We start from the raw sequence: 26,441 nt of genomic DNA on the forward strand, positions 1-26,441 counted from the left end.
ATGTGATTCACTATGTATTACAATCACTGCACAATACCATATTCTGAATGTACACTGCATGACACGCTGCAATTACGCAGCACGATACACTGTGATACATTGCATATACTGTACACTGCATGATACTGTACACTGCACAATCGTAGACCACCTGGATTGTAAAGAACTACTGTATATACACAAGTTTAAAAAAATAACAATTGTTTTTGTAAAACGCATGTCGATCTTTTTCCATGTCAACTTAACGACCATGTCAACCTACAGTAACTGGTGTCAACCAATTTCAAAAGCCGCACCATCTAGGTCGACGCAAAAAAACAAATTGACCTTTTGACCCGGGTTAATGTTTGGTCCTTGTTTAACCATTTGTTTACCACAAATACTGTACAGTGCTGTATAGACCGGATACCTGCTGCTACAGCAGCCCCTGCTATAATGTACTGTACCTGTAACTACAGTAACTTAAAGTACAGTTATCTACAGTAATGTACTGTACTTACAATCCCTTATGGCCTGCAGGCGTCGTGGGGTCCGCCTCACGAGGTCACTCCACCTCCTCTGGAGAGACCTCACCGTTCTCCTCCTGTTATACTTCCGGAGGATGTCCCTGCTGGCCCTCCGGTATGCCCTCACTTTCTCCTCGTTGCTGGCGAGAGTTCTGTCCCGCCAGCGAACGAGGAGACGCAGCTCACCAAGAGCATAGGGACGGTCCCGTGCAGCAGCCATAACCGTCCTTATGCTCAATGAGCGTCTCAGACGTCGTGCGCCTCAGACGTCGTGCGTCTCAGACGTCATGCGGTCCAGGCATTCAACGTACAGTACTGTAGTTACTGTACTTTGTGACAGTTTCCCTTAGTTTTAAATATGCCCTTTCTTTGACCACAGTATTTTCCACTGTCTTGCCCTACGCCCTTCCCTCCTGGGAGCCTTCACAGGTCTTATGCAATACACAAATACCGAAGATGCACAGTCCGTCAGAATACACTCATTTCATTCCCGCTGTTTAGGTGCATTTAGCGTAAAGAATCGCTCCTGCAGATGTACTTTGATTTATGTGAAACCTGTGTGCATCCTTCCATTGACTGTCTTACAATGTAAATAAAATAATACAGTGCATTATTACAGAAAAAAAAAAAAAAAAGAAAGAAAGCACATCAGGTCTCGAACCCTGGACTCCCAGCGAGGGAGGTGGGAGCCTTCACCCCTAGCCCACGACGCCTCATGAGAGATTTCCAATTTCATGTGTGAAAGTACTGCAAACAGCGCCCGGCCCCCGCCCCATTGCTGTTGGTTTATGCCTTAGAGGACTCGGACGCTCGCATTTGTAAAGCACGGTGTTTTCCTCCGCCTCCTGCTAGCCTGTTGCCCTTCCCCCATGGGAGCCTGCACAGATCATGCAGTAGACAGGGAGGGAATGCAGGTCATGTGCAATACACAAACGCCCACTGTAGTACTATTTTGCTCACTTACAGTACCGTACTGTAGGTTGCATTTAGCGTAAAGAATCGCTCCTGCAGATGTACTTTGATTTATGTGAAACCTGTGTGCATCCTTCCATTGGATGTACTGTATTGGAGAGAATTTTTTTTTTTTTAAAGTGAATGTCACGGGAACACATTAAAAATAAGGTTGGCACTTCCTTCCCATTGGTGTTGGTTTACAGTATGCCGTAGTGTACTCGGACGCTCATGTAATTGCATTTCAAAGGCACAGTATTTTCCATCGTCTCCCCCCTACCCCCATCGCCCTTCCCCCCTGGGGGCCTGCACAGGGAGGAAATTCAGGTCCTGTGCAATACACAAACGCTGAAGATCTACAGTACTGTTTTGCTCAGTTGGTAGCGTCAGAATACACTCATTTCATTCCCGCTGTTTAGGTGCATTTAGCGTAAAGAATCGCTCCTGCAGATGTACTTTGATTTATGTGAAACCTGTGTGCATCCTTCCATTGACTGTCTTACAATGTAAATAAAATAATACAGTGCATTATTACAGAAAAAAAAAAAAAAAGAAAGAAAGCACATCAGGTCTCGAACCCTGGACTCCCAGCGAGGGAGGTGGGAGCCTTCACCCCTAGCCCACGACGCCTCATGAGAGATTTCCAATTTCATGTGTGAAAGTACTGCAAACAGCGCCCGGCCCCCGCCCCATTGCTGTTGGTTTATGCCTTAGAGGACTCGGACGCTCGCATTTGTAAAGCACGGTGTTTTCCTCCGCCTCCTGCTAGCCTGTTGCCCTTCCCCCATGGGAGCCTGCACAGATCATGCAGTAGACAGGGAGGGAATGCAGGTCATGTGCAATACACAAACGCCCACTGTAGTACTATTTTGCTCACTTACAGTACCGTACTGTAGGTTGCATTTAGCGTAAAGAATCGCTCCTGCAGATGTACTTTGATTTATGTGAAACCTGTGTGCATCCTTCCATTGGATGTACTGTATTGGAGAGAATTTTTTTTTTTTTAAAGTGAATGTCACGGGAACACATTAAAAATAAGGTTGGCACTTCCTTCCCATTGGTGTTGGTTTACAGTATGCCGTAGTGTACTCGGACGCTCATGTACTGTAATTGCATTTCAAAGGCACAGTATTTTCCATCGTCTCCCCCCTACCCCCATCGCCCTTCCCCCCTGGGGGCCTGCACAGGGAGGAAATTCAGGTCCTGTGCAATACACAAACGCTGAAGATCTACAGTACTGTTTTGCTCAGTTGGTAGCGTCAGAATACACTCATTTCATTCCCGCTGTTTAGGTGCATTTAGCGTAAAGAATCGCTCCTGCAGATGTACTTTGATTTATGTGAAACCTGTGTGCATCCTTCCATTGACTGTCTTACAATGTAAATAAAATAATACAGTGCATTATTACAGAAAAAAAAAAAAAAAAGAAAGAAAGCACATCAGGTCTCGAACCCTGGACTCCCAGCGAGGGAGGTGGGAGCCTTCACCCCTAGCCCACGACGCCTCATGAGAGATTTCCAATTTCATGTGTGAAAGTACTGCAAACAGCGCCCGGCCCCCGCCCCATTGCTGTTGGTTTATGCCTTAGAGGACTCGGACGCTCGCATTTGTAAAGCACGGTGTTTTCCTCCGCCTCCTGCTAGCCTGTTGCCCTTCCCCCATGGGAGCCTGCACAGATCATGCAGTAGACAGGGAGGGAATGCAGGTCATGTGCAATACACAAACGCCCACTGTAGTACTATTTTGCTCACTTACAGTACCGTACTGTAGGTTGCATTTAGCGTAAAGAATCGCTCCTGCAGATGTACTTTGATTTATGTGAAACCTGTGTGCATCCTTCCATTGGATGTACTGTATTGGAGAGAATTTTTTTTTTTTAAAGTGAATGTCACGGGAACACATTAAAAATAAGGTTGGCACTTCCTTCCCATTGGTGTTGGTTTACAGTATGCCGTAGTGTACTCGGACGCTCATGTAATTGCATTTCAAAGGCACAGTATTTTCCATCGTCTCCCCCCTACCCCCATCGCCCTTCCCCCCTGGGGGCCTGCACAGGGAGGAAATTCAGGTCCTGTGCAATACACAAACGCTGAAGATCTACAGTACTGTTTTGCTCAGTTGGTAGCGTCAGAATACACTCATTTCATTCCCGCTGTTTAGGTGCATTTAGCGTAAAGAATCGCTCCTGCAGATGTACTTTGATTTATGTGAAACCTGTGTGCATCCTTCCATTGACTGTCTTACAATGTAAATAAAATAATACAGTGCATTATTACAGAAAAAAAAAAAAAAAGAAAGAAAGCACATCAGGTCTCGAACCCTGGACTCCCAGCGAGGGAGGTGGGAGCCTTCACCCCTAGCCCACGACGCCTCATGAGAGATTTCCAATTTCATGTGTGAAAGTACTGCAAACAGCGCCCGGCCCCCGCCCCATTGCTGTTGGTTTATGCCTTAGAGGACTCGGACGCTCGCATTTGTAAAGCACGGTGTTTTCCTCCGCCTCCTGCTAGCCTGTTGCCCTTCCCCCATGGGAGCCTGCACAGATCATGCAGTAGACAGGGAGGGAATGCAGGTCATGTGCAATACACAAACGCCCACTGTAGTACTATTTTGCTCACTTACAGTACCGTACTGTAGGTTGCATTTAGCGTAAAGAATCGCTCCTGCAGATGTACTTTGATTTATGTGAAACCTGTGTGCATCCTTCCATTGGATGTACTGTATTGGAGAGAATTTTTTTTTTTTTAAAGTGAATGTCACGGGAACACATTAAAAATAAGGTTGGCACTTCCTTCCCATTGGTGTTGGTTTACAGTATGCCGTAGTGTACTCGGACGCTCATGTACTGTAATTGCATTTCAAAGGCACAGTATTTTCCATCGTCTCCCCCCTACCCCCATCGCCCTTCCCCCCTGGGGGCCTGCACAGGGAGGAAATTCAGGTCCTGTGCAATACACAAACGCTGAAGATCTACAGTACTGTTTTGCTCAGTTGGTAGCGTCAGAATACACTCATTTCATTCCCGCTGTTTAGGTGCATTTAGCGTAAAGAATCGCTCCTGCAGATGTACTTTGATTTATGTGAAACCTGTGTGCATCCTTCCATTGACTGTCTTACAATGTAAATAAAATAATACAGTGCATTATTACAGAAAAAAAAAAAAAAAAGAAAGAAAGCACATCAGGTCTCGAACCCTGGACTCCCAGCGAGGGAGGTGGGAGCCTTCACCCCTAGCCCACGACGCCTCATGAGAGATTTCCAATTTCATGTGTGAAAGTACTGCAAACAGCGCCCGGCCCCCGCCCCATTGCTGTTGGTTTATGCCTTAGAGGACTCGGACGCTCGCATTTGTAAAGCACGGTGTTTTCCTCCGCCTCCTGCTAGCCTGTTGCCCTTCCCCCATGGGAGCCTGCACAGATCATGCAGTAGACAGGGAGGGAATGCAGGTCATGTGCAATACACAAACGCCCACTGTAGTACTATTTTGCTCACTTACAGTACCGTACTGTAGGTTGCATTTAGCGTAAAGAATCGCTCCTGCAGATGTACTTTGATTTATGTGAAACCTGTGTGCATCCTTCCATTGGATGTACTGTATTGGAGAGAATTTTTTTTTTTTTAAAGTGAATGTCACGGGAACACATTAAAAATAAGGTTGGCACTTCCTTCCCATTGGTGTTGGTTTACAGTATGCCGTAGTGTACTCGGACGCTCATGTACTGTAATTGCATTTCAAAGGCACAGTATTTTCCATCGTCTCCCCCCTACCCCCATCGCCCTTCCCCCCTGGGGGCCTGCACAGGGAGGAAATTCAGGTCCTGTGCAATACACAAACGCTGAAGATCTACAGTACTGTTTTGCTCAGTTGGTAGCGTCAGAATACACTCATTTCATTCCCGCTGTTTAGGTGCATTTAGCGTAAAGAATCGCTCCTGCAGATGTACTTTGATTTATGTGAAACCTGTGTGCATCCTTCCATTGACTGTCTTACAATGTAAATAAAATAATACAGTGCATTATTACAGAAAAAAAAAAAAAAAAGAAAGAAAGCACATCAGGTCTCGAACCCTGGACTCCCAGCGAGGGAGGTGGGAGCCTTCACCCCTAGCCCACGACGCCTCATGAGAGATTTCCAATTTCATGTGTGAAAGTACTGCAAACAGCGCCCGGCCCCCGCCCCATTGCTGTTGGTTTATGCCTTAGAGGACTCGGACGCTCGCATTTGTAAAGCACGGTGTTTTCCTCCGCCTCCTGCTAGCCTGTTGCCCTTCCCCCATGGGAGCCTGCACAGATCATGCAGTAGACAGGGAGGGAATGCAGGTCATGTGCAATACACAAACGCCCACTGTAGTACTATTTTGCTCACTTACAGTACCGTACTGTAGGTTGCATTTAGCGTAAAGAATCGCTCCTGCAGATGTACTTTGATTTATGTGAAACCTGTGTGCATCCTTCCATTGGATGTACTGTATTGGAGAGAATTTTTTTTTTTTTAAAGTGAATGTCACGGGAACACATTAAAAATAAGGTTGGCACTTCCTTCCCATTGGTGTTGGTTTACAGTATGCCGTAGTGTACTCGGACGCTCATGTACTGTAATTGCATTTCAAAGGCACAGTATTTTCCATCGTCTCCCCCCTACCCCCATCGCCCTTCCCCCCTGGGGGCCTGCACAGGGAGGAAATTCAGGTCCTGTGCAATACACAAACGCTGAAGATCTACAGTACTGTTTTGCTCAGTTGGTAGCGTCAGAATACACTCATTTCATTCCCGCTGTTTAGGTGCATTTAGCGTAAAGAATCGCTCCTGCAGATGTACTTTGATTTATGTGAAACCTGTGTGCATCCTTCCATTGACTGTCTTACAATGTAAATAAAATAATACAGTGCATTATTACAGAAAAAAAAAAAAAAAAGAAAGAAAGCACATCAGGTCTCGAACCCTGGACTCCCAGCGAGGGAGGTGGGAGCCTTCACCCCTAGCCCACGACGCCTCATGAGAGATTTCCAATTTCATGTGTGAAAGTACTGCAAACAGCGCCCGGCCCCCGCCCCATTGCTGTTGGTTTATGCCTTAGAGGACTCGGACGCTCGCATTTGTAAAGCACGGTGTTTTCCTCCGCCTCCTGCTAGCCTGTTGCCCTTCCCCCATGGGAGCCTGCACAGATCATGCAGTAGACAGGGAGGGAATGCAGGTCATGTGCAATACACAAACGCCCACTGTAGTACTATTTTGCTCACTTACAGTACCGTACTGTAGGTTGCATTTAGCGTAAAGAATCGCTCCTGCAGATGTACTTTGATTTATGTGAAACCTGTGTGCATCCTTCCATTGGATGTACTGTATTGGAGAGAATTTTTTTTTTTTTAAAGTGAATGTCACGGGAACACATTAAAAATAAGGTTGGCACTTCCTTCCCATTGGTGTTGGTTTACAGTATGCCGTAGTGTACTCGGACGCTCATGTACTGTAATTGCATTTCAAAGGCACAGTATTTTCCATCGTCTCCCCCCTACCCCCATCGCCCTTCCCCCCTGGGGGCCTGCACAGGGAGGAAATTCAGGTCCTGTGCAATACACAAACGCTGAAGATCTACAGTACTGTTTTGCTCAGTTGGTAGCGTCAGAATACACTCATTTCATTCCCGCTGTTTAGGTGCATTTAGCGTAAAGAATCGCTCCTGCAGATGTACTTTGATTTATGTGAAACCTGTGTGCATCCTTCCATTGACTGTCTTACAATGTAAATAAAATAATACAGTGCATTATTACAGAAAAAAAAAAAAAAAAGAAAGAAAGCACATCAGGTCTCGAACCCTGGACTCCCAGCGAGGGAGGTGGGAGCCTTCACCCCTAGCCCACGACGCCTCATGAGAGATTTCCAATTTCATGTGTGAAAGTACTGCAAACAGCGCCCGGCCCCCGCCCCATTGCTGTTGGTTTATGCCTTAGAGGACTCGGACGCTCGCATTTGTAAAGCACGGTGTTTTCCTCCGCCTCCTGCTAGCCTGTTGCCCTTCCCCCATGGGAGCCTGCACAGATCATGCAGTAGACAGGGAGGGAATGCAGGTCATGTGCAATACACAAACGCCCACTGTAGTACTATTTTGCTCACTTACAGTACCGTACTGTAGGTTGCATTTAGCGTAAAGAATCGCTCCTGCAGATGTACTTTGATTTATGTGAAACCTGTGTGCATCCTTCCATTGGATGTACTGTATTGGAGAGAATTTTTTTTTTTTTAAAGTGAATGTCACGGGAACACATTAAAAATAAGGTTGGCACTTCCTTCCCATTGGTGTTGGTTTACAGTATGCCGTAGTGTACTCGGACGCTCATGTACTGTAATTGCATTTCAAAGGCACAGTATTTTCCATCGTCTCCCCCCTACCCCCATCGCCCTTCCCCCCTGGGGGCCTGCACAGGGAGGAAATTCAGGTCCTGTGCAATACACAAACGCTGAAGATCTACAGTACTGTTTTGCTCAGTTGGTAGCGTCAGAATACACTCATTTCATTCCCGCTGTTTAGGTGCATTTAGCGTAAAGAATCGCTCCTGCAGATGTACTTTGATTTATGTGAAACCTGTGTGCATCCTTCCATTGACTGTCTTACAATGTAAATAAAATAATACAGTGCATTATTACAGAAAAAAAAAAAAAAAGAAAGAAAGCACATCAGGTCTCGAACCCTGGACTCCCAGCGAGGGAGGTGGGAGCCTTCACCCCTAGCCCACGACGCCTCATGAGAGATTTCCAATTTCATGTGTGAAAGTACTGCAAACAGCGCCCGGCCCCCGCCCCATTGCTGTTGGTTTATGCCTTAGAGGACTCGGACGCTCGCATTTGTAAAGCACGGTGTTTTCCTCCGCCTCCTGCTAGTCCTCCATTCCCATTATGCATTAGCGAACTCAGACGCTCATATATTTTAAAAGCACGGTGTTTATGCATTGTACTGTACATTCTTCCTTTTACACAATTACTGTAGTTGCGTCTCCATACACATACTGTACTGTACAATACTCCATACTTTTTCCACCGCCTCCCGTTACGCCTACAGTATTGCCAGAGCTGTAGATCAATCCGCCGCTATACTGTACGATCGAAAGTACTGGATTAGTGGAGCATTAGCGACACAGTGGTGGAGATGTGTAATGCATGATGAGTATCTAGATCGTCTCAACGCGCCTGCCTGTGATGAAACTCAGCTATCGCATTAGCGTGGCTAGACGCCCGTCTCGGCGGAGAAACAGTCAAGATAAAGTTGGCTACATCTGTAAGTGCAAGAGATCCTGAAGCACTCACTCATCATGGGAAAGTACCAATGTGTTTCTTCGTTGGTTGATGGAAGAAACATCTTACAAAAACTCTCCAGATTATTGACTTTTTAAAGTTTTTCTAGGAAACGTTCTAGATGTATGCTTATTAGCCTTTGTCAGTATGTACTTTTTACAAAGTGTCTCTGTGGCGCAATCGGTTAGTGTGTCTGGCTACTAACCAAAAGGTTGGTGGCTCAATCCCACCCCGGGACGTAATTGACCTTGTCATCAGATTTTGGTGATCTTTAAGTAGACAAGTCAAAATTTCAAACCCCCTGTTATGGTGTAGGGTACCTGGCCTTCTCTGATGTAATCAGAGTTAGATTTGATTCAGTGATTTTATAAAAACAGATAGGAAGCACAATTTAGCAGTGGTTTGCAGAGAAAAAGAAATATGCTGGCAGAAAAATCCAATTGAGTGATTAAACAGCTCTTCATTTTCTGGCTTTATTTTTATGCTAACAAATTTGTTCTCTGAAAAGTGTCCACAAAGCCAAGTCTCTGATTAACACCTTTGTAGGGATGGTTTTTCACCTATTACTAAATTAAACTTGCTTCATTGGAAAGGCAGCAAGATGCATCTTCATTTCAATTTCTACTGAAATAATACAGGTTGACACCAGGAAACATTAACGCCACTGCATCCTTGCTGCTTTCTCATGTGGAAGTCTGTTTAATGTGAAAACAAGGTGATATCTAATTAGCACACAGGTAAGGAATTAAGAAAATCTTTATTTAAGGGTGAAGATGTTTCTCACAAAATCGTTGCCCCAATGCATCATTGAAATTCAAGCTGGAAAGATGATTTTAATATATCACGTGTACATTTTGTATTGCTCTTCTGGTGACAATGTAGTTTGTTTTTGTCAATTACCCTTTTAATAATAGGGTAAAGAAAATTAAGTGGATTTAAACAAATTAAAATGGTAAAAATTATTGTACTTCAAGTAAAAATAAAAGAGCAAAAATATCAATCCCAGTTTTGATTACTTAAATTAACAAAAAAAATGCATATAGCAAAGGATAGTTTCAATCTGCCTACCTCTGGATTATGGGCCCTGTATGCTTCCATTGCAGTACTCTGCTGCACATGTAAGTGCAAGAGATCCTGAAGCACTCACTCATCATGGGAAAGTACCAATGTGTTTCTTTGTTGGTTGATGGAAGAAACATTTTACAAAAACTCTCCAGATTATTGACTTTTTAAAGTTTTTCTAGGAAATGTTCTAGATGTATGCTTATTAGCCTTTGTCAGTATGTACTTTTTGTGAAGTGTCTCTGTGGCGCAATCGGTTAGTGTGTCCGGCTACTAACCAAAAGGTTGGTGGTTCAATCCCACCCAGGGACGTAATTGACCTTGTTATCAGATTTTGGTGATCTTTAAGTAGACAAGTCAAAATTTCAAACCCCCTGTTATGGTGTAGGGTACCTGGCCTTTTCTGATGTAATCAGAGTTAGATTTGATTCAGTGATTAAATAAAAACAGCTAGGAAGCACAATTTAGCAGTGGGTTGCAGAGAAAAAGAAATATGCTGGCAAAAAAAATCCAATTGAGTGATTAAACAGCTCTTCATTTTCTTGCTTTATTTTTATGCTAACAAATTTGTTTTCTGAAAAGTGTCCACAAAGCCAAGTCTCTGATTAACACCTTTGTAGGGATGGTTTTTCACCTGTTACTAAATTAAACGCTTCATTGGAAAGGCAGCAAGATGCATCCTCATTTCAATGTCTACTGAAATAATACAGGTTGACACCAGGAAACATTAACGCCACTGCATCCTTGCTGCTTTCTCATGTGGAAGTCTGTTTAATGTGAAAACAAGGTGATATCTAATTAGCACACAGGTAAGGAATTAAGAAAATCTTTATTTAAGGGTGAAGATGTTTCTCACAAAATTGTTGCCCCAATGCATCATTGAAATTCAAGCTGGAAAGATGATTTTAATATATCACTTGTACATTTTGTATTGCTCTTCTGGTGACAATGTAGTTTGTTTTTGTCAATTACCATTTTAATAATAGGGTAAAGAAAATTAAGTGGATTTTTGAAAGAAAACAATACTGTCAATATACTATTAAAACAAATTAAAATGGTAAAAGTTATTGTACTTTAAGTAAAAATAAAAGAGCAAAAATATCAATCCCAGTTTTGATTACTTAAATTAACAAAAAAAAATGCATATAGCAAAGGATAGTTTCAATCTGCCTACCTCTGGGTTATGGGCCCAGCATGCTTCCATTGCAGTACTCTGCTGCACATGTAAGTGCAAGAGATCCTGAAGCACTCACTCATCATGGGAAAGTACCAATGTGTTTCTTCGTTGGTTGATGGAAGAAACATCTTACAAAAACTCTCCAGATTATTGACTTTTTAAAGTTTTTCTAGGAAACGTTCTAGATGTATGCTTATTAGCCTTTGTCAGTATGTACTTTTTACAAAGTGTCTCTGTGGCGCAATCGGTTAGTGTGTCTGGCTACTAACCAAAAGGTTGGTGGTTCAATCCCACCCAGGGACGTAATTGACCTTGTTATCAGATTTTGGTGATCTTTAAGTAGACAAGTCAAAATTTCAAACCCCCTGTTATGGTGTAGGGTACCTGGCCTTCTCTGATGTAATCAGAGTTAGATTTGATTCAGTGATTTTATAAAAACAGATAGGAAGCACAATTTAGCAGTGGTTTGCACAGAAAAAGAAATATGCTGGCAGAAAAATCCAATTGAGTGATTAAACAGCTCTTCATTTTCTGGCTTTATTTTTATGCTAACAAATTTGTTCTCTGAAAAGTGTCCACAAAGCCAAGTCTCTGATGAACACCTTTGTACGGATGGTTTTTCACCTGTTACTAAATTAAACTTGCTTCATTGGAAAGGCAGCAAGATGCATCCTCATTTCAATTTCTACTGAAATAATACAGGTTGACACCAGGAAACATTAACGCCACTGCATCCTTGCTGCTTTCTCATGTGGAAGTCTGTTTAATGTGAAAACAAGGTGATATCTAATTAGCACACAGGTAAGGAATTAAGAAAATCTTTATTGAAGGGTGAAGATATTTCTCACAAAATCGTTGCCCCAATGCATCATTGAAATTCAAGCTGGAAAGATGATTTTAATATATCACGTGTACATTTTGTATTGCTCTTCTGGTGACAATGTAGTTTGTTTTTGTCAATTACCCTTTTAATAATAGGGTAAAGAAAATTAAGTGGATTTAAACAAATTAAAATGGTAAAAATTATTGTACTTCAAGTAAAAATAAAAGAGCAAAAATATCAATCCCAGTTTTGATTACTTAAATTAACAAAAAAAATGCATATAGCAAAGGATAGTTTCAATCTGCCTACCGCTGGGTTATGGGCCCTGTATGCTTCCATTGCAGTACTCTGCTGCACATGTAAGTGCAAGAGATCCTGAAGCACTCACTCATCATGGGAAAGTACCAATGTGTTTCTTCGTTGGTTGATGGAAGAAACATTTTACAAAAACTCTCCAGATTATTGACTTTTTAAAGTTTTTCTAGGAAACGTTCTAGATGTATGCTTATTAGCCTTTGTCAGTATGTACTTTTTGTGAAGTGTCTCTGTGGCGCAATCGGTTAGTGTGTCCGGCTACTAACCAAAAGGTTGGTGGTTCAATCCCACCCAGGGAAGTAATTGACCTTGTTATCAGATTTTGGTGATCTTTAAGTAGACAAGTCAAAATTTCAAACCCCCTGTTATGGTGTAGGGTACCTGGCCTTTTCTGATGTAATCAGAGTTAGATTTGATTCAGTGATTTAATAAAAACAGCTAGGAAGCACAATTTAGCAGTGGGTTGCAGAGAAAAAGAAATATGCTGGCAAAAAAAATCCAATTGAGTGATTAAACAGCTCTTCATTTTCTGGCTTTATTTTTATGCTAACAAATTTGTTCTCTGAAAAGTGTCCACAAAGCCAAGTCTCTGATTAACACCTTTGTAGGGATGGTTTTTCACCTATTACTAAATTAAACGCTTCATTGGAAAGGCAGCAAGATGCATCCTCATTTCAATGTCTACTGAAATAATACAGGTTGACACCAGGAAACATTAACGCCACTGCATCCTTGCTGCTTTCTCATGTGGAAGTCTGTTTAATGTGAAAACAAGGTGATATCTAATTAGCACACAGGTAAGGAATTAAGAAAATCTTTATTTAAGGGTGAAGATGTTTCTCACAAAATCGTTGCCCCAATGCATCATTGAAATTCAAGCTGGAAAGATGATTTTAATATATCACTTGTACATTTTGTATTACTCTTCTGGTGACAATGTAGTTTGTTTTTGTCAATTACCATTTTAATAATAGGGTTAAGAAAATTAAGTGGATTTTTGAAAGAAAACAATACTGTCAATATACTATTAAAACAAATTAAAATGGTAAAAGTTATTGTACTTTAAGTGAAAATAAAAGAGCCAAAATATCAATCCCAGTTTTGGATTACTTTAATTAACAAAAAAAAATGCATATAGCAGAGGATAGTTTCAATCTGCCTACCGCTGGGTTATGGGCCCAGCATGCTTCCATTGTTGTACTCTGCTGCACATGTAAGTGCAAGAGATCCTGAAGCACTCACTCATCATGGGAAAGTACCAATGTGTTTCTTCGTTGGTTGATGGAAGAAACATCTTACAAAAACTCTCCAGATTATTGACTTTTTAAAGTTTTTCTAGGAAACGTTTTAGATGAATGCTTATTAGCCTTTGTCAGTATGGACTTTTGCAAAGTGTCTCTGTGGCGCAATCATTTAGTGTGCACGGCGATTAACCAAAAGGTTGGTGGTTCAATCCCACCCAGGGACGTAATTGACCTTGTTATCAGATTTTGGTGATCTTTAAGTAGACAAGTCAAAATTTCAAATCCCCCTGTTCTGGTGTAGGGTACCTGGCCTTCTCTGATGTAATCAGAGTTAGATTTGATTCAGTGATTTTATAAAAACAGCTAGGAAGCACAATTTAGCAGTGGGTTGCAGAGAAAAATAAATATGCTGGCAAAAAAATCCAATTGAGTGATTAAACAGCTCTTCATTTTCTGGCTTTATTTTTATGCTAACAAATTTGTTCTCTGAAAAGTGTCCACAAAGCCAAGTCTCTGATTAGCACCTTTGTAGGGATGGTTTTTCACCTATTACTAAATTAAACTTGCTTCATTGGAAAGGCAGCAAGATGCATCCTCATTTCAATGTCTACTGAAATAATACAGGTTGACACCAGGAAACATTAACGCCACTGCATCCTTGCTGCTTTCTCATGTGGAAGTCTGTTTAATGTGAAAACAAGGTGATATCTAATTAGCACACAGGTAAGGAATTAAGAAAATCTTTATTTAAGGGTGAAAATGTTTCTCACAAAATCGTTGCCCCAATGCATCATTGAAATTCAAGCAGGAAAGATGATTTTAATATATCACTTGTACATTTTGTATTGCTCTTCTGGTGACAATGTAGTTTGTTTTTGTCAATTACCATTTTAATAATAGGGTAAAGAAAATTAAGTGGATTTTTAAAAGAAAACAATACTTTCAATATACTATTAAAACAAATTAAAATGGTAAAAGTTATTGTACTTTAAGTAAAAATAAAAGAGCAAAAATATCAATCCCAGTTTTGGATTACTTTAACAAAAAAAATGCATATAGCAGAGGATAGTTTTAATCTGCCTACCTCTGGGTTATGGGCCCAGCATGCTTCCATTGCAGTACTCTGCTGCACATGTAAGTGCAAGAGATCCTGAAGCACTCACTCATCATGGGAAAGTACCAATGTGTTTCTTCGTTGGTGGATGGAAGAAACATCTTACAAAAACTCTCCAGATTATCGACTTTTTAAAGTTTTTCTAGGAAACATTTTAGATGAATGCTTATTAGCCTTTGTCAGTATGTACTTTTGCAAAGTGTCTCTGTGGCGCAATCAGTTAGTGTGTACGGCTATAAGCCAAAAGGTTGGAGGCTCAATCCCACCCAGGGACGTAATTGACCTTGTTATCAGATTTTGGAGATCTTTAAGTAGACAAGTCAAAATTTCAAATCCCCTCTTATGGTGTAGGGTACCTGGCCTTCTCTGATGTAATCAGAGTTAGATTTGATTCAGTGATTTTATAAAAACAGCTAGGAAGCACAATTTAGCAGTGGGTTGCAGAGAAAAAGAAATATGCTGGCAGAAAAATCCAATTGAGTGATTAAACAGCTCTTCATTTTCTGCCTTTATTTTTATGCTAACAAATTTGTTCTCTGAAAAGTGTCCACAAAGCCAAGTCTCTGATTAACACCTTTGTAGGGATGGTTTTTCACCTATTACTAAATTAAACTTGCTTCATTGGAAAGGCAGCAAGATGCATCCTCATTTCAATGTCTACTGAAATAATACAGGTTGACACCAGGAAACATTAACGCCACTGCATCCTTGCTGCTTTCTCATGTAGAAGTCTGTTTAATGTGAAAACAAGGTGATATCTAATTAGCACACAGGTAAGGAATTAAGAAAATCTTTATTTAAGGGTGAAGATGTTTCTCACAAAATCGTTGCCCCAATGCATCATTGAAATTCAAGCTGGAAAGATGATTTTAATATATCACTTGTACATTTTGTATTGCTCTTCTGGTGACAATGTAGTTTGTTTTTGTCAATTACCATTTTAATAATAGGGTAAAGAAAATTAAGTGGATTTTTGAAAGAAAACAATACTGTCAATATACTATTAAAACAAATTAAAATGGTAAAAGTTATTGTACTTTAAGTAAACATAAAATAGCTAACATATCAATCCCTGTTTTGGATTACTTTAATTAACAAAAAAAATGCATATAGCAGAGGATAGTTTCAATCTGCCTACCTCTGGGTAATGGGCCCAGCATGCTTCCATTGCAGTACTCTGCTGCACATGTAAGTGCAAGAGATCCTGAAGCACTCACTCATCATGGGAAAGTACCAATGTGTTTCTTCGTTGGTTGATTTAAGAAAATTCTTACAAAAACTCTCCAGATTATTGACTTTTTAAAGTTTTTCTAGGAAACGTTTTAGATGAATGCTTATTAGCCTTTGTCAGTATGGAATTTTGCAAAGTGTCTCTGTGGCGCAATCATTTAGTGTGCACGGCGATTAACCAAAAGGTTGGTGGTTCAATCCCACCCAGGGACGTAATTGACCTTGTTATCAGATTTTGGTGATCTTTAAGTAGACAAGTCAAAATTTCAAATCCCCCTGTTCTGGTGTAGGGTACCTGGCCTTCTCTGATGTAATCAGAGTTAGATTTGATTCAGTGATTTTATAAAAACAGCTAGGAAGCACAATTTAGCAGTGGGTTGCAGAGAAAAAGAAATATGCTGGCAAAAAAAATCCAATTGAGTGATTAAACAGCTCTTAATTTTCTGGCTTTATTTTTATGCTAACAAATTTGTTCTCTGAAAAGTGTCCACAAAGCCAAGTCTCTGATTAACACCTTTGTAAGGATGGTTTTTAACCTATTACTAAATTAAACTTGCTTCATTGGAAAGGCAGCAAGATGCATCCTCATTTCAATGTCTACTGAAATAATACAGGTTGACACCAGGAAACATTAACGCCACTGCATCCTTGCTGCTTTCTCATGTGGAAGTCTGTTTAATGTGAAAACAAGGTGATATCTAATTAGCACACAGGTAAGGAATTAAGAAAATCTTTATTTAAGGGTGAAAATGTTTCTCACAAAATCGTTGCCCCAATGCATCATTGAAATTCAAGCTGGAAAGATGATTTTAATATATCACTTGTACATTTTGTATTGCTCTTCTGGTGACAATGTAGTTTGTTTTTGTCAATTACCATTTTAATAATAGGGTAATGAAAATTAAGTGGATTTTTGAAAGAAAACAATACTGTCAATATACTATTAAAACAAATTAAAATGGTAAAAGTTATTGTACTGTAAGTAAAAATAAAAGAGCCAACATATCAATCCCAGTTTTGGATTACTTTAACAAAAAAAAATGCATATAGCAGAGGATAGTTTCAATCTGCCTACCTCTGGGTTATGTGCCTAGCATGCTTCCATTGCTGTACTCTGCTGCACATGTAAGTGTAATAGATCCTGAAGCACTCACTCATCATGGGAAAGTACCAATGTGTTTCTTCATTGGTTGATGGAAGAAACATCTTACAAAAACTCTCCAGATTATTGACTTTTTAAAGTTTTTCTAGGAAACGTTTTAGATGAATGCTTATTAGCCTTTGCCAGTATGTACTTTAGCAAAGTGTCTCTGTGGCGCAATCAGTTAGTGTGTATGGCTATTAACCAAAAGGTTGGTGGTTCAATCCCACCCAGGGACGTAATTGACCTTGTTATCAGATTTTGGTGATCTTTAAGTAGACAAGTCAAAATTTCAAACACTCTCTTATGGTGTAGGGTACCTGGCCTTCTCTGATGTAATCAGAGTTAGATTTGATTCAGTGATTTTATAAAAACAGCTAGGAAGCACAATTTAGCAGTGGGTTGCAGAGAAAAAGAAATATGCTGGCAAAAAAATCCAATTGAGTGATTAAACAGCTCTTCATTTTCTGGCTTTATTTTTATGCTAACAAATTTGTTCTCTGAAAAGTGTCCACAAAGCCAAGTCTCTGATTAACACCTTTGTAGGGATGGTTTTTCACCTATTACTAAATTAAACTTGCTTCATTGGAAAGGCAGCAAGATGCATCCTCATTTCAATGTCTACTGAAATAATACAGGTTGACACCAGGAAACATTAACGCCACTGCATCCTTGCTGCTTTCTCATGTGGAAGTCTGTTTAATGTGAAAACAAGGTGATATCTAATTAGCACACAGGTAAGGAATTAAGAAAATCTTTATTTAAGGGTGAAAATGTTTCTCAGAAAATCGTTGCCCCAATGCATCATTGAAATTCAAGCAGGAAAGATGATTTTAATATATCACTTGTACATTTTGTATTGCTCTTCTGGTGACAATGTAGTTTGTTTTTGTCAATTACCATTTTAATAATATGGTAAAGAAAATTAAGTGGATTTTTAAAAGAAAACAATACTTTCAATATACTATTAAAACAAATTAAAATGGTAAAAGTTATTGTACTTTAATGAAAAATAAAAGAGCAAAAATATCAATCCCAGTTTTGATTACTTAAATTAACAAAAAAAATGCATATAGCAAAGGATAGTTTCAATCTGCCTACCGCTGGGTTATGGGCCCTGTATGCTTCCATTGCAGTACTCTGCTGCACATGTAAGTGCAAGAGATCCTGAAGCACTCACTCATCATCGGAAAGTACCAATGTGTTTCTTCGTTGGTTGATGGAAGAAACATTTTACAAAAACTCTCCAGATTATTGACTTTTTAAAGTTTTTCTAGGAAACGTTCTAGATGTATGCTTATTAGCCTTTGTCAGTATGTACTTTTTGTGAAGTGTCTCTGTGGCGCAATCGGTTAGTGTGTATGGCTATAAACCAAAAGGTTGGTGGCTCAATCCCACCCAGGGACGTAATTGACCTTGTTATCAGATTTTGGTGATCTTTAAGTAGACAAGTCAAAATTTCAAATCCCCTCTTATGGTGTAGGGTACCTGGCCTTCTCTGATGTAATCAGAGTTAGATTTGATTCAGTGATTTTATAAAAACAGCTAGGAAGCACAATTTAGCAGTGGGTTGCAGAGAAAAAGAAATATGCTGGCAGAAAAATCCAATTGAGTGATTAAACAGCTCTTCATTTTCTGCCTTTATTTTTATGCTAACAAATTTGTTCTCTGAAAAGTGTCCACAAAGCCAAGTCTCTGATTAACACCTTTGTAGGGATGGTTTTTCACCTATTACTAAATTAAACTTGCTTCATTGGAAAGGCAGCAAGATGCATCCTCATTTCAATGTCTACTGAAATATTACAGGTTGACACCAGGAAACATTAACGCCACTGCATCCTTGCTGCTTTCTCATGTAGAAGTCTGTTTAATGTGAAAACAAGGTGATATCTAATTAGCACACAGGTAAGGAATTAAGAAAATCTTTATTTAAGGGTGAAGATGTTTCTCACAAAATCGTTGCCCCAATGCATCATTGAAATTCAAGCTGGAAAGATGATTTTAATATATCACTTGTACATTTTGTATTGCTCTTCTGGTGACAATGTAGTTTGTTTTTGTCAATTACCCTTTTAATAATAGGGTAAAGAAAATTAAGTGGATTTTTGAAAGAAAACAATACTGTCAATATACTATTAAAACAAATTAAAATGGTAAAAGTTATTGTACTTTAAGTAAACATAAAATAGCTAACATATCAATCCCAGTTTTGGATTACTTTAATTAACAAAAAAAATGCATATAGCAGAGGATAGTTTCAATCTGCCTACCTCTGGGTAATGGGCCCAGCATGCTTCCATTGCAGTACTCTGCTGCACATGTAAGTGCAAGAGATCCTGAAGCACTCACTCATCATGGGAAAGTACCAATGTGTTTCTTCGTTGGTTGATATAAGAAAATTCTTACAAAAACTCTCCAGATTATTGACTTTTTAAAGTTTTTCTAGGAAACGTTCTAGATGAATGCTTATTAGCCTTTGTCAGTATGTACTTTTTGCAAAGTGTCTCTGTGGCGCAATCGGTTAGTGTGTCTGGCTACTAACCAAAAGGTTGGTGGTTAAATCCCACCCAGGGACATAATTGACCTTGTGATCAGGTTTTGGTGATATTTAAGTAGACAAGTCAAAATTTCAAACCCCCTCTTATGGTGTAGGGTACCTGGCCTTCTCTGATGTAATCAGAGTTAGATTTGATTCAGTGATTTTATAAAAACAGCTAGGAAGCACAATTTAGCAGTGGGTTGCAGAGAAAAAGAAATATGCTGGCAAAAAAATCCAATTGAGTGATTAAACAGCTCTTCATTTTCTGGCTTTATTTTTATGCTAACAAATTTGTTCTCTGAAAAGTGTCCACAAAGCCAAGTCTCTGATTAACACCTTTGTAGGGATGGTTTTTCACCTATTACTAAATTAAACTTGCTTCATTGGAAAGGCAGCAAGATGCATCCTCATTTCAATGTCTACTGAAATAATACAGGTTGACACCAGGAAACATTAACGCCACTGCATCCTTGCTGCTTTCTCATGTAGAAGTCTGTTTAATGTGAAAACAAGGTGATATCTAATTAGCACACAGGTTAGGAATTAAGAAAATCTTTATTTAAGGGTGAAGATGTTTCTCACAAAATTGTTGCCCCAATGCATCATTGAAATTCAAGCTGGAAAGATGATTTTAATATATCACTTGTACATTTTGTATTGCTCTTCTGGTGACAATGTAGTTTTTTTTTTTCAATTACCCTTTTAATAATAGCGTAAAGAAAATTAAGTGGATTTTTTAAAGAAAACTATACTGTCAATATACTATTAAAACAAATTAAAATGGTAAAAGTTATTGTACTTTAAGTAAAAATAAAAGAGCAAAAATATCAATCCCAGTTTTGATTACTTAAATTAACAAAAAAAAAAATGCATATAGCAAAGGATAGTTTCAATCTGCCTACCTCTGGGTTATGGGCCCAGCATGCTTCCATTGCAGTACTCTGCTGCACATGTAAGTGCAAGAGATCCTGAAGCACTCACTCATCATGGGAAAGTACCAATGTGTTTCTTCGTTGGTTGATGGAAGAAACATCTTACAAAAACTCTCCAGATTATTGACTTTTTAAAGTTTTTCTAGGAAACGTTCTAGATGTATGCTTATTAGCCTTTGTCAGTATGTACTTTTTACAAAGTGTCTCTGTGGCGCAATCGGTTAGTGTGTCTGGCTACTAACCGTAAGGTTGGTGGTTCAATCCCACCCAGGGACGTAATTGACCTTGTTATCAGATTTTGGTGATCTTTAAGTAGACAAGTCAAAATTTCAAACCCCCCGTTATGGTGTAGGGTACCTGGCCTTCTCTGATGTAATCAGAGTTAGATTTGATTCAGTGATTTTATAAAAACAGCTAGGAAGCACAATTTAGCAGTGGGTTGCAGAGAAAAAGAAATATGCTGGCAAAAAAAATCCAATTGAGTGATTAAACAGCTCTTCATTTTCTGGCTTTATTTTTATGCTAACAAATTTGTTCTCTGAAAAGTGTCCACAAAGCCAAGTCTCTGATTAACACCTTTGTAGGGATGGTTTTTCACCTATTACTAAATTAAACTTGCTTCATTGGAAAGGCAGCAAGATGCATCCTCATTTCAATGTCTACTGAAATAATACAGGTTGACACCAGGAAACATTAACGCCACTGCATCCTTGCTGCTTTCTCATGTAGAAGTCTGTTTAATGTGAAAACAAGGTGATATCTAATTAGCACACAGGTAAGGAATTAAGAAAATCTTTATTTAAGGGTGAAGATGTTTCTCACAAAATCGTTGCCCCAATGCATCATTGAAATTCAAGCTGGAAAGATGATTTTAATATATCACTTGTACATTTTGTATTGCTCTTCTGGTGACAATGTAGTTTGTTTTTGTCAATTACCCTTTTAATAATAGGGTAAAGAAAATTAAGTGGATTTTTTTAAAGAAAACTATACTGTCAATATACTATTAAAACAAATTAAAATGGTAAAAGTTATTGTACTTTAAGTAAAAATAAAAGAGCAAAAATATCAATCCCAGTTTTGATTACTTAAATTAACAAAAAAAAAATGCATATAGCAAAGGATAGTTTCAATCTGCCTACCTCTGGGTTATGGGCCCAGCATGCTTCCATTGCAGTACTCTGCTGCACATGTAAGTGCAAGAGATCCTGAAGCACTCACTCATCATGGGAAAGTACCAATGTGTTTCTTCGTTGGTTGATGGAAGAAACATCTTACAAAAACTCTCCAGATTATTGACTTTTTAAAGTTTTTCTAGGAAACGTTCCAGATGTATGCTTATTAGCCTTTGTCAGTATGTACTTTTTACAAAGTGTCTCTGTGGCGCAATCGGTTAGTGTGTCTGGCTACTAACCGTAAGGTTGGTGGTTCAATCCCACCCAGGGACGTAATTGACCTTGTTATCAGATTTTGGTGATCTTTAAGTAGACAAGTCAAAATTTCAAACCCCCCGTTATGGTGTAGGGTACCTGGCCTTCTCTGATGTAATCAGAGTTAGATTTGATTCAGTGATTTTATAAAAACAGCTAGGAAGCACAATTTAGCAGTGGGTTGCAGAGAAAAAGAAATATGCTGGCAAAAAAAATCCAATTGAGTGATTAAACAGCTCTTCATTTTCTGGCTTTATTTTTATGCTAACAAATTTGTTCTCTGAAAAGTGTCCACAAAGCCAAGTCTCTGATTAACACCTTTGTAGGGATGGTTTTTCACCTATTACTAAATTAAACTTGCTTCATTGGAAAGGCAGCAAGATGCATCCTCATTTCAATTTCTACTGAAATAATACAGGTTGACACCAGGAAACATTAACGCCACTGCATCCTTGCTGCTTTCTCATGTGGAAGTCTGTTTAATGTGAAAACAAGGTGATATCTAATTAGCACACAGGTAAGGAATTAAGAAAATCTTTATTTAAGGGTGAAGATGTTTCTCACAAAATCGTTGCCCCAATGCATCATTGAAATTCAAGCTGGAAAGATGATTTTAATATATCACTTGTACATTTTGTATTGCTCTTCTGGTGACAATGTAGTTTGTTTTTGTCAATTACCCTTTTAATAATAGGGTAAAGAAAATTAAGTGGATTTTTTAAAGAAAACAATACTGTCAATATACTATTAAAACAAATTAAAATGGTAAAAGTTATTGTACTTTAAGTGAAAATAAAAGAGCCAAAATATCAATCCCAGTTTTGGATTACTTTAATTAACAAAAAAAATGCATATAGCAGAGGATAGTTTCAATCTGCCTACCGCTGGGTTATGGGCCCAGCATGCTTCCATTGCTGTACTCTGCTGCACATGTAAGTGCAAGAGATCCTGAAGCACTCACTCATCATGGGAAAGTACCAATGTGTTTCTTCGTTGGTTGATGGAAGAAACATCTTACAAAAACTCTCCAGATTATTGACTTTTTAAAGTTTTTCTAGGAAACGTTTTAGATGAATGCTTATTAGCCTTTGTCAGTATGGACTTTTGCAAAGTGTCTCTGTGGCGCAATCATTTAGTGTGCACGGCGATTAACCAAAAGGTTGGTGGTTCAATCCCACCCAGGGACGTAATTGACCTTGTTATCAGATTTTGGTGATCTTTAAGTAGACAAGTCAAAATTTCAAATCCCCCTGTTCTGGTGTAGGGTACCTGGCCTTCTCTGATGTAATCAGAGTTAGATTTGATTCAGTGATTTTATAAAAACAGCTAGGAAGCACAATTTAGCAGTGGGTTGCAGAGAAAAAGAAATATGCTGGCAAAAAAAATCAAATTGAGTGATTAAACAGCTCTTAATTTTCTGGCTTTATTTTTATGCTAACAAATTTGTTCTCTGAAAAGTGTCCACAAAGCCAAGTCTCTGATTAACACCTTTGTAAGGATGGTTTTTAACCTATTACTAAATTAAACTTGCTTCATTGGAAAGGCAGCAAGATGCATCCTCATTTCAATGTCTACTGAAATAATACAGGTTGACACCAGGAAACATTAACGCCACTGCATCCTTGCTGCTTTCTCATGTGGAAGTCTGTTTAATGTGAAAACAAGGTGATATCTAATTAGCACACAGGTAAGGAATTAAGAAAATCTTTATTTAAGGGTGAAAATGTTTCTCACAAAATCGTTGCCCCAATGCATCATTGAAATTCAAGCTGGAAAGATGATTTTAATATATCACTTGTACATTTTGTATTGCTCTTCTGGTGACAATGTAGTTTGTTTTTGTCAATTACCATTTTAATAATAGGGTAATGAAAATTAAGTGGATTTTTGAAAGAAAACAATACTGTCAATATACTATTAAAACAAATTAAAATGGTAAAAGTTATTGTACTGTAAGTAAAAATAAAAGAGCCAACATATCAATCCCAGTTTTGGATTACTTTAACAAAAAAAATGCATATAGCAGAGGATAGTTTCAATCTGCCTACCTCTGGGTTATGTGCCCAGCATGCTTCCATTGCTGTACTCTGCTGCACATGTAAGTGTAATAGATCCTGAAGCACTCACTCATCATGGGAAAGTACCAATGTGTTTCTTCATTGGTTGAGGGAAGAAACATCTTACAAAAACTCTCCAGATTATTGACTTTTTAAAGTTTTTCTAGGAAACGTTTTAGATGAATGCTTATTAGCCTTTGCCAGTATGTACTTTAGCAAAGTGTCTCTGTGGCGCAATCGGTTAGTGTGTATGGCTATTAACCAAAAGGTTGGTGGTTCAATCCCACCCAGGGACGTAATTGACCTTGTTATCAGATTTTGGTGATCTTTAAGTAGACAAGTCAAAATTTCAAACCCTCTCTTATGGTGTAGGGTACCTGGCCTTCTCTGATGTAATCAGAGTTAGATTTGATTCAGTGATTTTATAAAAACAGCTAGGAAGCACAATTTAGCAGTGGGTTGCAGAGAAAAATAAATATGCTGGCAAAAAAATCCAATTGAGTGATTAAACAGCTCTTCATTTTCTGGCTTTATTTTTATGCTAACAAATTTGTTCTCTGAAAAGTGTCCACAAAGCCAAGTCTCTGATTAACACCTTTGTAAGGATGGTTTTTCACCTATTACTAAATTAAACTTGCTTCATTGGAAAGGCAGCAAGATGCATCCTCATTTCAATGTCTACTGAAATAATACTGGTTGACACCAGGAAACATTAACGCCACTGCATCCTTGCTGCTTTCTCATGTAGAAGTCTGTTTAATGTGAAAACAAGGTGATATCTAATTAGCACACAGGTAAGGAATTAAGAAAATCTTTATTTAAGGGTGAAGATGTTTCTCACAAAATCGTTGCCCCAATGCATCATTGAAATTCAAGCTGGAAAGATGATTTTAATATATCACTTGTACATTTTGTATTGCTCTTCTGGTGACAATGTAGTTTGTTTTTGTCAATTACCATTTTAATAATAGGGTAAAGAAAATTAAGTGGATTTTTGAAAGAAAACAATACTGTCAATATACTATTAAAACAAATTAAAATGGTAAAAGTTATTGTACTTTAATGAAAAATAAAAGAGCAAAAATATCAATCCCAGTTTTGGATTACTTTAACAAAAAAAATGCATATAGCAGAGGATAGTTTTAATCTGCCTACCTCTGGGTTATGGGCCCAGCATGCTTCCATTGCAGTACTCTGCTGCACATGTAAGTGCAAGAGATCCTGAAGCACTCACTCATCATGGGAAAGTACCAATGTGTTTCTTCGTTGGTGGATGGAAGAAACATCTTACAAAAACTCTCCAGATTATTGACTTTTTAAAGTTTTTCTAGGAAACGTTTTAGATGAATGCTTATTAGCCTTTGTCAGTATGTACTTTTGCAAAGTGTCTCTGTGGCGCAATCATTTAGTGTGTATGGCTATAAACCAAAAGGTTGGTGGCTCAATCCCACCCAGGGACGTAATTGACCTTGTTATCAGATTTTGGTGATCTTTAAGTAGACAAGTCAAAATTTCAAATCCCCTCTTATGGTGTAGGGTACCTGGCCTTCTCTGATGTAATCAGAGTTAGATTTGATTCAGTGATTTTATAAAAACAGCTAGGAAGCACAATTTAGCAGTGGGTTGCAGAGAAAAAGAAATATGCTGGCAGAAAAATCCAATTGAGTGATTAAACAGCTCTTCATTTTCTGCCTTTATTTTTATGCTAACAAATTTGTTCTCTGAAAAGTGTCCACAAAGCCAAGTCTCTGATTAACACCTTTGTAGGGATGGTTTTTCACCTATTACTAAATTAAACTTGCTTCATTGGAAAGGCAGCAAGATGCATCCTCATTTCAATGTCTACTGAAATAATACAGGTTGACACCAGGAAACATTAACGCCACTGCATCCTTGCTGCTTTCTCATGTAGAAGTCTGTTTAATGTGAAAACAAGGTGATATCTAATTAGCACACAGGTAAGGAATTAAGAAAATCTTTATTTAAGGGTGAAGATGTTTCTCACAAAATCGTTGCCCCAATGCATCATTGAAATTCAAGCTGGAAAGATGATTTTAATATATCACTTGTACATTTTGTATTGCTCTTCTGGTGACAATGTAGTTTGTTTTTGTCAATTACCATTTTAATAATAGGGTAAAGAAAATTAAGTTGATTTTTGAAAGAAAACAATACTGTCAATATACTATTAAAACAAATTAAAATGGTAAAAGTTATTGTACTTTAAGTAAACATAAAATAGCTAACATATCAATCCCAGTTTTGGATTACTTTAATTAACAAAAAAAAATGCATATAGCAGAGGATAGTTTCAATCTGCCTACCTCTGGGTAATGGGCCCAGCATGCTTCCATTGCAGTACTCTGCTGCACATGTAAGTGCAAGAGATCCTGAAGCACTCACTCATCATGGGAAAGTACCAATGTGTTTCTTCGTTGGTTGATATAAGAAAATTCTTACAAAAACTCTCCAGATTATTGACTTTTTAAAGTTTTTCTAGGAAACGTTCTAGATGAATGCTTATTAGCCTTTGTCAGTATGTACATTTTGCAAAGTGTCTCTGTGGCGCAATCGGTTAGTGTGTCTGGCTACTAACCAAAAGGTTGGTGGTTAAATCCCACCCAGGGACA

The 26,441-nt window shown here is 38.8% G+C and overlaps 6 non-coding genes across 6 annotated transcripts; all 6 read left to right on the forward strand.

The window, feature by feature from the left end:
• The first annotated feature begins 10,047 nt into the window (after nucleotides 1–10,047).
• On the forward strand, nucleotides 10,048–10,121 carry TRNAS-ACU (transfer RNA serine (anticodon ACU)). Its single transcript has one exon. It is a non-coding gene; the product is annotated as a tRNA-Ser (tRNA).
• A 1,094-nt stretch (nucleotides 10,122–11,215) lies between these two features.
• On the forward strand, nucleotides 11,216–11,289 carry TRNAS-ACU (transfer RNA serine (anticodon ACU)). Its single transcript has one exon. It is a non-coding gene; the product is annotated as a tRNA-Ser (tRNA).
• An 8,066-nt stretch (nucleotides 11,290–19,355) lies between these two features.
• TRNAS-ACU (transfer RNA serine (anticodon ACU)) lies at nucleotides 19,356–19,429 on the forward strand. Its single transcript has one exon. It is a non-coding gene; the product is annotated as a tRNA-Ser (tRNA).
• Nucleotides 19,430–20,526: 1,097 nt separating this feature from the next.
• Nucleotides 20,527–20,600, forward strand: TRNAS-ACU (transfer RNA serine (anticodon ACU)). Its single transcript has one exon. It is a non-coding gene; the product is annotated as a tRNA-Ser (tRNA).
• Nucleotides 20,601–21,698: 1,098 nt separating this feature from the next.
• Nucleotides 21,699–21,772, forward strand: TRNAS-ACU (transfer RNA serine (anticodon ACU)). The gene has a single exon. It is a non-coding gene; the product is annotated as a tRNA-Ser (tRNA).
• A 4,595-nt stretch (nucleotides 21,773–26,367) lies between these two features.
• On the forward strand, nucleotides 26,368–26,441 carry TRNAS-ACU (transfer RNA serine (anticodon ACU)). The gene has a single exon. It is a non-coding gene; the product is annotated as a tRNA-Ser (tRNA).

Source organism: Pseudophryne corroboree (assembly GCF_028390025.1).
Source record: "Pseudophryne corroboree isolate aPseCor3 chromosome 7 unlocalized genomic scaffold, aPseCor3.hap2 SUPER_7_unloc_2, whole genome shotgun sequence".
Lineage (NCBI taxonomy): Eukaryota > Metazoa > Chordata > Amphibia > Anura > Myobatrachidae > Pseudophryne > Pseudophryne corroboree.